Here is a 9,681-nt window from a genome sequence, read left to right on the forward strand (position 1 = left end):
AATAATATTTGCTTCAGAATGTTTCAAAATATAATGGCATATTTGATTTAATAGCATAATGGATTATGAGGCCAAATCATGTTGCATATCATTTTTCTAAATGCTCGTTATTACATAATATAAGGTGCAATGGCTGGTTGATTAATTTGAGCAGCAACGGCTACCTTTTTAATTTAACTAGCAACGGCTATTTTTCTTTAAATTGACAACGTTCTTTTTTATTAATTTGGCAGCAACTATTTTCTTTTTTCAAAAGTAGCATTGCTTCATAAATATCTTTTTAATCTTTATAAATTCAATTGAGAATCAAAGCAATTTACATACACAACAACTTTCATTATCTCAATTGACATTTTCAATATCACTTGCTTTTAAACTTTCATTCAAATTGTTTGAAAAACTTTGCATACACTTTAACATTTACTAAAAAGTTTTCTGAGCACTAAGTCCATTTTTTAGAGTGATATTGATAAAGATATATAGCCATACATTTGTTATTCTTCAATTACTTTGTTGTAAAGTTTCTTACCATTGTTGGTGAGAATTATTGTTAAAGATAGTGGGGTGCTATCTTGTGATTGTTGTAAAAGGTTCTTTGATTCGGGAAAATTCAGAGTCCACCAAAAGTGTTTGGTGTTTGTGTTGTAATCAAGAGAGAGGGTTTCTTTCTTGTGTTTATGTTAGAAAGATTGTTAGGGGGTCTTGGGGGTGAGATTGCTTGTAACAAAGATTCTAACATAGTGAATTCCTTCGCGGGGTGTGAAGGGAGTGGACTGACCCTAAGGTTTAGAGGGGAACCACTATAATTCTCTCGTGTCTTTTCTTCTTCTCTTACTCTTTTATTTTTCCGCACTCATACCTTCATATTTAGTTTCCGAAAAAATTATCAAGAACGTTAATCTCTTAAAAATTGACCAATATTCCTAGAAACCTAATTCACCCCCCTTCTTAGGTTATAATCTGAACTTACACAAGCTTCATTCATGTTGATTCCTTTGCTCTCCTTTGTTCCTTCAAAACCTTATAAGATACCAAAATTTTGTCTATGGTCCTGTACACTTGAACAAATATTAGCATATCCAATTGACAATTTTTAATACCTTGTTATCATCAAAACTCTCAAGCATAATGTTAAACACATTTTGTTCCAACAATCTTTTGAACACAAAATAAAGTCGGCAAACATTCTTGTCTTATATACTTTAAACATGGTGTTAACTATACTTTTCCAAAATGGTTCCTTCAATGGTGGGACTACTTTGAACCAATTCCACAAATATTTCCTTCTCAAGTTCAAGAAGGATTCAAAGTGTTTAATAAAAGGATCAACAAGGACCTTGACAATCTTACAATTTAACCAAAATTCTTCACCAAATTCTCATTAACATGGATATTTTCATGGCAACACAAATACAGAACAAAACTGAAACCCAAATGTTTTGCCAATTCTACAAAAATAAGCTTTTGTCAAGTGGTGGATTCGTTTTGATATGTAATATAGATCACCCATGTAAAATTTTACATAAATATAAAATCATTTTATATGTAATTAAGCCTTATCAGGATTTTAATGGTGTTCAATAAAAATGCATGAACCTTTGATCTTGACGAGTTTTAATAACATATCAAATGATTTTAGATTTGTGTAAAATTTTAACCGGATCATCTATATGATATAAACTTAAAATTCAATAGTCAAATTTAAAATATTTGTATCAGGTAAAATAATAGAGTGGTTAATAACATATCAAATGATTTTAGATTTAAAATATTTGTATCAGGTACTACTTATACTTTGTCACTTAGTGTAAATTTAGTATCACTTGTAGTTATCTCATCTTATTTAACATAAAATTCATTTTTTTGTAATCTGAAGAAAGAAAGGAAGGAAAAAAAAAAAAGCATTCCTTTCCTTGTATGGTTGATCTTAAATGACATTAGTGGTAGAACAGTTTTCCTTTTCCATTGTTGCTCCCCAGTCAATTTCACAAGCACTATTGGGCTAGTGTGACTCCATGGTTAGTAGGGAATTAAACACTGTTTGATGTAAAAAAGAGTATCTAGAAAATACCACCCACAACAATGGATTTATCTTGACATGGGGTATGTCAAATGCATGGCCATTTGTAATTGTAATATACTATTAACATCTCCATTTAAATTAATACACACTTGAGACCTTGAGTGTTTCTTTTTGGAGAATAAAAAGTATCCAAAAGTTTATTATCAAACGACAAAATGCCGTGAAGAAAACAACCTCTCTAAATTCCAACAATATCTAGGTATAATAACAACAACAACAAAAAAAGCAGCGTCTAATCAGTGTTTGGACATTATGCATCTAGTGTCTAAACATAAACTAGACTTTGATGTAATGAAATGCTCTAGTGTCTAATCAGTGTTTTGGACATTATGCATCTTACTTTGCATTGCAGCATAGGATTTATATTACAATATTACTATTGCTAGCTCTGAGATATTTGGCACATAAAAGATCGTGAAAGATGTGGTTATTATGACCCATACCAATTCAAACAATAAAAGATATTGCTACAAATGTACGTAGCCCTCTTTGTACAACAAAGACACAATTTATAACCACAAGAAAACCTGTTATATTTTTAAGGTTTATTGTAATTATTGTTTCAATTTTCCTCCCCTCACAGAGTTGATCCAATAATTTTAAAATCCATCATTTTTGCTCTTGTGTTTGGACTGAAAGTTGTGATATCACATATTTAAAATGATATGACATGAACTTTGATGATGTGGCATATGCTTTGATGATTTAAAATGATCAACACTCATGAAATTACAAGAAAATCTCTAATAAATTTCAATTTCAACTTTAGAAATTATTCATTTTCGTTGTTTAATTGACGAAATATAAATAACAAATTTATCTAGATGGTGACATGATCAATATTGCACATGTGTTTTGATAATGTGAAATGATCAACACTCATATTTTAATCGGTGGCTTAATCCCTTTCACTATTTAGGCATGGGTTTGTAACTTTTCTGGTTGTTTTGTAAGCTTGTTTTGACATTGTATTCGTTTGTACAAAAAATTGTGTTCTGGTCTGGCACGCCGTGTATTAGGCATATCGTTTTCGTTATGTTAATATATTCATTCTATTTTGATTTGTTAAAATTAATAATGATTAACTAATGAGTTAAATTGTAGTTTTAGTTCTCATATTTTAAAGCTCATAATTTTGGCTTTTTCTCAGATATTTTTTACTCAAAAATAGTGATGTGAGATGATCATCATGTGATATTTTAAGAAATTCTCTAAAATTTTCAGTTTCAACTAATTATCCTTTTTTATAATTTAATTAATTTTTTAAGCTAAACTAAGAGAATCTACAAGTTTCAAAATGTTCGAAAGGCATCACAATTAGATTGACACCTTAAATAACAAGATATACATGCATACTGATAAACATATAATAAAAAAGGAAAAAGATAATGCTAAAAAAAGGGGACCAAACCTTACCAAAAAAAGAAAACAAAAAGTAAAAAACGGAGAGAAAACACAAAAAAGAAACGAAAAAAAAGACCTATGAAGGAACCGAACCAAAACACAAGAAAAACAACAAAATATATGGAATAGATAATATTTTTTCCTATAACAAGTTGACTTTAGTTTTCTCTCTAAGTCCTCTCTTCCGTTTTCTTCAATGAAGGGGTAGTTTTAAGTCAATTTTTGACCTAAAATCGTCCCTCTTCATCTTTTTTCTCTCTATTTCAATGAAAATAAGTGATTTTCACATAAATTTATGTTTTTTTCTTCGTGATTTCGTCGTCTCAGTGTGTTGTTTGTCGTCTTGTGCGACATTATTTGACTTTTTTTTCTTGTTGCGGTGTTAATTTGGTTCGTATTGAAAGATTGGTTATTCAAACAATGATTTGGGCATCAACGTTGCAAATTTGTAGTCATGTGTATTTCAGTCACTTTAATTTTATCATATTATTATTTTTATGCATTTTGTTGTTGTATGTTACTAACTTGAATGCTGTGAGTTTATTAACATATTCATTATTTACGTTTTTAGCGATGTTGAATGGTGTATTTTATCGATACGAATAAAAGAATATCATTTTAATTTGTAGAAAAAAAAACAACAAAATATGAAAAATTTAAAAACTAAAACTATCTGCAAAAAATTCATTCCTAACTAAGGCAAGAAGAGAATCGAAAGGAATTAACCAAATCATTTTGTGTTTCTATGAAAGAAATTACCTCAAGAGTGTTCTGAAGAGCGAGTATTATTTACCCGAAAAAAAAAGTGGTAGGATATATATTGATTACATCCTATAAATAAGTGAGTATTAGAGAGAGTGTTTAAAAACGAGTGTTGTCAGCATTTCTCTTTTGCTTTGAGTAGTGATAACAACACTCTATTTTAAACACTCTCTCTAATATTCATTCTTTTATTGGTTTAAATAATTGTGAATCTATATTTTGAAAATATAATCGATACAAAGTGGAAGGACATAGATCGATGAAAATATAACCGATGAAAATATAACTTTTGCTTTGAGTAGTGATAACAGCATTTCTTCTTTTTCATGCTTTATAATTTATTTAGTGAAGTTGTACTTTTTATTGTTTATGGAGTTACAATAAAATTTGTGATATGAATGTTTTGCTGTGAATTTCTTTTAATTAATAGCATGTAAATAATTAATCTATAGGGAGACAACAATTGTAATTTTTTTTTAAAGATGCAAAGGAAATTTTATTAGTATAAATAGCAACCTACAACATAAGTTATGTTGAGCAGAAGCATAATAATACATGAATGGATCACAGTGTGCAAGATACATCTCCCAAAATCAATTCCAACTAATATAGAACATAACAAAAAGCCACCTATATTGCATGAATGGTATCGTGTAAAAAGGCATTCATCCCGTTGAACACAAAATAAAGTCGGCAAACATTCTTGGCTTATATACTTTACACATGGTGTTAACTAGACTTTTCCAAAATGGTTCCTTCAATGATGGGACTACTTTGGACCAATTCCACAAATATTTCCTTCTGAAGTTCAAGAAGGATTCCAAGTACCTTCCAATTTAACCAAATTCTCGTTAACATGGATATTTTCATGGCAACACAAATACAGACAAAACTGAAACCCAAATATTTTGCCAATTCTACAAAAACAAGCTTTTGCCAAGTGGTGGATTCGTTTTGGTAGCTCCAAAGCAACGGGAAAAAATGTCACCATATGGTTAAAAAATAATGCAAAATATTTTCAGATTGCAGATCCTGAAACTTGTAGATTTCTCAATCAGAGAGCAAGAATAACAGCTGCCCTAGAAGCCTCGTCATCTGAGGATGACTTTGTAGAAAATCTACAAGGTGTCCATAATCTCTTAAAACAAGATAATTAGGAAAGCAAAACGGGAAAGCAAAATCAATATCTTTCTTCCTCCTCATCATCTACATCAAATTTTTGTTCAAATGAAGGCGTATGTTACGGAATCTATTCACCAATAAACTTAGCAAACGACTGAAAACAACCCTGCTCAATTATAATTGCATATATATATATATATATATATATATATATATATATATATATATATATGAGTCAGGATCCATTGACACCAGGTGTCAACGAATTCGTTAACACCAAATTACATCCGTTGATTTTATTTGATCCAAAGGTTGATATTTGTTTACTTAAGACTATCATGTACCATATCTTAATGTGATTTTCATTTCCTAATTTGCACTACCAGTTTCTCTCTCTAATTACTCATGATTTTCAATTCCATTAAACATTTCTTCTTTCATGAAATTTCCAAAAAGTGCATCCAACAATTTAGGTTATTAAAAAAAAACAATTCAGGTTATTTTGTATTGGTGATATGGTGTGGTAGATAGAATCAATTCAACAATCCATTGCAGATAAAATCATGATTTGTATTATTACGTGGCACAAAATTCTACCATTTTGATTCAATGACTTAATTTAAGTTTTATCGATAATGAGAAGAGATGATGAACAAAATATGGGTCAAAATAACGCGTGTGATTGTGGAAAAATAATTGATTTGTAATTGAAATATGAAATTAGGTTAAATATATTTATATTTTAATCTTTGATTCAATTGATCTACACCGCAATCAAATAGTGGGATTTTCATTTTCATGAGTAGCACATTAGATTGGTGAAATGTTTGAGCATGTGCAAACACGGGAAGGAGATGAATTTGAAATCACGAGTAATTAGATGAAGAAGAAACGGAGTAATTAGATGAATGTGCAGCAAAATTATTTTCATGAAAGAAGAAACGAAGCAGCTTGCTGCACATGCAAAACAAAATGATTTAATGGAATTAAAATCACGAGTAATTAGAGAGAGAAACCGGTGGAACAAATTAGGAAATGAAAATCACAATAAAATATGGTACATGATAGTCTTAAGTAAACAAATATCAGCCTTTGGATCAAATAAAATCAACGGATGTGATTTGGTGTTAACGAATTCGTTGACACCTGGTGTCAACGGATCCTGACTCTATATATATATATATATATATATATATATATATATATATATATATATATATATATATATATATGAGTTATGATAGAAGACATCTTTTGTGAAGGTGTCCTTTATCAAGTTACTCTATGAGCATTTGCGAAAAGACACCAACTTACTTTTATGAAGGTGTCTTTTAGCAAAGTTATAACTAAAAAGTGAAAATCACACCTTAAGGTGTGACTTGTTAAAAGACACCACCAAAGGGTGGCTTGTAACAAAACCATATATATATATATATATATATATATAACCGATGTAATGTTACAACAGTGTTAGACCGCTCAATATCGTTTACTCTATACATTTTATTTTTCAAATTTTTCTTATGGATTATAAGTTTATATCATATAGGTCACCCATGTAAAATTTTACATAAATATAATCAAAACTATCAAGGGTAATGTTAAACACATTTTGTTCCAACAATCTTTTGAACACAAAATAAAGTCGGCAAACATTCTTGGCTTATATACTTTAAACATGGTGTTAACTATACTTTTCCAAAATGGTTCCTTCAATGGTGGGACTACTTTGAACCAATTCCACAAATATTTCCTTCTCAAGTTCAAGAAGGATTCAAAGTGTTTAATAAAAGGATCAACAAGGACCTTGACAATCTTACAATTTAACCAAAATTCTTCACCAAATTCCCATTAACATGGATATTTTCATGGCAACACAAATACAGAACAAAACTGAAACCCAAATGTTTTGCCAATTCTACAAAAATAAGCTTTTGTCAAGTGGTGGATTCGTTTTGATATGTAATATAGATCACCCATGTAAAATTTTACATAAATATAAAATCATTTTATATGTAATTAAGCCTTATCAAGATTAATGGTGTTCAATAAAAATGCATAAACCTTTGATCTTGACGAGTTTCAATGATTTTTTATTTGTGTAAAATTTTAACCGGATCATTTATGCGATATAAACTTAAAATCCAACAGTCAAATTTAAAATATTTGTATCAGGTAAAATAATAGAGTGGTGGAACATTACATAGGCGTCAATTAATATATATATATACACACACACACACACACACACACACACACACACACACACACACACCTCCACGTAAAACATGAAGATTTAAATTAGCAAGTGTGCACATTTCTATATGTATACTTTTTTTTGAGGAAAATATGTATACCTTTTTATCAATCGAAAAAACATATGTTCATTTCAAATGTTGAATTGATATCAATTAAAATCATTTATTTATCTTCCATTATTTATGCTATATTTTTTTTTGAAGGAATTTGTTTATGCTATGTGTATAACATAAATTGTAGAAGAAAAATGAAAGATTTTTATTGATGTCAATGCAGCATGAGTAACTCTACTCAATTTTTGTTGATGAGTAATGTAGTTGTCACATTATTTCAATATTTTTTGTAATGTTAACTTCAGTTTTTTGTAAAAAAAAAACTTCAGTTTATAATTGTCTACTTAAAACATAAAACATATAGAAGTGTTCATCAATAAATTAGGTGTAAATCAACAAACATTTTTAATGAAACTTACAAAATTAAGTCTCATTTTACTAGTTTTAAATCATAAACATAAAAAATAAAAAAAATTGATCAAATAGAAATGACACACTTACTAATTAAGACCTTCATATTTTTAATTACGTGTAAATTACCAACCTTATATCCACACACACAAAACCAAATCATTAAAACCAAATCATTAATGTTTAATTCAAACAAAATTAAAATCTTTATACTAACAATTTAGAGTTTTTAGAAATAGCCTATTCCAAAATCCTCTCTTCTAAAGATGTCCACATCATCATAATCCTACTTGGCATTTGTTCCAAATATTTCTCCTAATTTTTAATACAAGCTTAATAATTATAATTATTATTAAAACCCGTTTTTTTTAAACATTAAATTGTACATAAAATACATAGTTGGTTACAATCAAATAATTATTAAAATAATAATTGTTTCGATTAAAATTTATACGTTACATTAAAAATTTGTACGTTACAATCAAATAATTATTAATATAATTATTATTCGATTAACATTTATATGGTACATTAAAAATTTGGTCAAAATTATAATAAATAACTTGAATAAATTATATTTTGAATTTTGGTCCGTTACACTATGACAGTAACCTACTAATTAAAAATTTAATTGTAGTAATTAGTTTTTAAGTTATATAATTAATTTTTATTCGTTACAAAATTATGTTACTTAATATTAATAAGATATTATTAAATTTCAAATGTTATGAAGTTAATTTATTGTAGGTTACATGAAATATAATCTAATCGTTTAATGCACATTTTATAATATTAAATACATTGATGATATTAATTTTAAAACGGTCAAATTAATAATTAATAGATATTAACAGTTATGGCACTATTTTTCTATATAAATAGTAGCGCTTTTGGGTACGAGTACACAACAATCACAAAATATAGTTTTTCTTTTTCTGTTCTCTGGTTCTCTGATATCTATGTTTTAAGTTATTTCTGTAATTTTTTCTATTACAAAGAAAAATGTCTACCAAACACGGCTTCATCTCTGATGTTTCGCCAAAAAAACAATAGTGGACATTAGTTGTGAGGGTTGTTCGTGCTTGGTTTATAACAGAGGTAATCATACATCTTATTAATTAGATATATTTTTAAGAATATAGTAATTATTTATAGTATTTTTATATTTTAAGCATAGTTGTACTTTTTCTCATTATTTTATGCAGAGTTGGCATGTCCCTTCCAACTTTGTCTCAATTCTAAATATGAAGATAAAGTACTACATAATATCAAAATTTTGAATGAAATCAAACTAAAAAAGTCAAATAATATCCAAAAAAAACTTATTTATGTTTAAACCCCGCTAAAAAAATTTAAATAAAATGTATCCCGTGCTTGGCACGGGGCGTTACACTAGTAAAATACATAGGAGACATCTATGCTCTCTGCATGTCACGTAGTACTTCCTCAAATTCCATGCAAGTACGACTGTATATATCTAATCTAGTTGCACTACAAGCCAAGCCATAAAAATAATCAAGGGTGACATGGATACGATGGTGTTTTAACACTGAATTTGTTTTTGTTTTTTTCTTTGTGATCACGTGT

This window comes from Medicago sativa, chromosome 2 (genome assembly GCF_051527215.1).
Source record: "Medicago sativa cultivar Bolivia chromosome 2, Bolivia_mono, whole genome shotgun sequence".
In the NCBI taxonomy this organism is placed as follows: domain Eukaryota; kingdom Viridiplantae; phylum Streptophyta; class Magnoliopsida; order Fabales; family Fabaceae; genus Medicago; species Medicago sativa.